Source organism: Salmo trutta, chromosome 37 (assembly GCF_901001165.1).
Source record: "Salmo trutta chromosome 37, fSalTru1.1, whole genome shotgun sequence".
In the NCBI taxonomy this organism is placed as follows: domain Eukaryota; kingdom Metazoa; phylum Chordata; class Actinopteri; order Salmoniformes; family Salmonidae; genus Salmo; species Salmo trutta.
Genome location: NC_042993.1, coordinates 29,391,682 through 29,392,854, shown reverse-complemented (window position 1 = coordinate 29,392,854; position 1,173 = coordinate 29,391,682). Strand labels below are relative to the sequence as shown.

Sequence of the window (1,173 nt, the reverse complement as noted above, 5' to 3'; positions counted from 1 at the left end):
CAGTCCAAATGAAGGAGGAGCGACGTTCGACTATTGAGACGTACCCAGGGAGATTTCTACGGTCATGCATGTTATTATTAACCTAAATGATGTTCAAACAAATCTAAGCCCAACCCCCCTTTCCCCATCTTCAGATCTTCAGGAAGGCGGAGCTCCGCACCAGATTGGCTGAACTTCTGCTGCAGCTTTCTGGCCCCCAGCAAACTCCGGGGATTGTGGGAGAAGGAAAACATGAGGAGATGAAAAAGTGTAAGGAAAGAGAGAGAGAGGGAGGGAGAGCTAGAGGGCGATAGGGGAGATTAACATCCCTGTTTACAAGCTGTAACATTCACTTTGATGCTTTGATCTGGCTTGAGTCTAGCCGACATAGGTCAAAGTCAGTCAGTCTTTCTTTCCAGGCATCCTAATGTATTGGAGTAGTAGAGGGGATAGGTACGTCATGTAGCCATCACTTAGGGATTCCTTCCACGCAGTCACGACTGGGCACACTCTCCCAGGGCTTTGGAATATCAAGGGAATACCAGGGGAAATGTCATTATCACAAAGTAGTATAAAGACATGATAGTGATAATCTGTTAATCAACGTTAAACAACATCGATCTGTTTTCCACGCCATGGCTACAAATGTATATTTATGCACTCTGAGATCATACTTGTAATGAAAAGTGCTGTAGAAATGTAATAAATTATTAGCATTATTTGTAAGCTTGCTTGTGTGTCTGTGGCTTAGCCTATGTACTGTCCTGTATGTCTGTGCACATAATGTTTTCCTGAATGTGACTGCACTGTCAATTCACTCTTGGTATTTGGTGTGTTTTTTGTTGTTGCTCGGGCACAGTGAAGCCACCTCTGAGGCTTTTCCTTCGCACAGCCCCTCTGCTACCAAGATCCCCAAAATCCCCCAGATCCCCAAGGGAGAAGCAGGACCGACAGAAGAAGACAGGCAGTCAGAAAGAGACAGTAACAAGGGGAGAGACAGGAAGAAAGGAGGAGACGGGAGGACGGAGAGAGACAGGAGCAGGGGGAGAGCAGTCAGAGCTCCTGTCTAGCTGTGACCGACACAAGCCCCAAGGAGAACCAGGAAGGTGGGGTTATCTTTAAACTAGGATTTGTTAGATTATGTAGACACATTCTCATACTCATTGGTATCTCACAAATGTACTGTGATTGAAA

At 45.7% G+C, this 1,173-nt stretch overlaps 1 long non-coding RNA gene across 1 annotated transcript; it reads left to right on the top strand.

Annotated features, from left to right (window-relative positions):
• LOC115176853 (uncharacterized) lies at positions 1–1,173 on the top strand. Its single transcript, XR_003872294.1, has 2 exons — positions 1–249; positions 839–1,173. It is a non-coding gene; the product is annotated as an uncharacterized LOC115176853 (long non-coding RNA).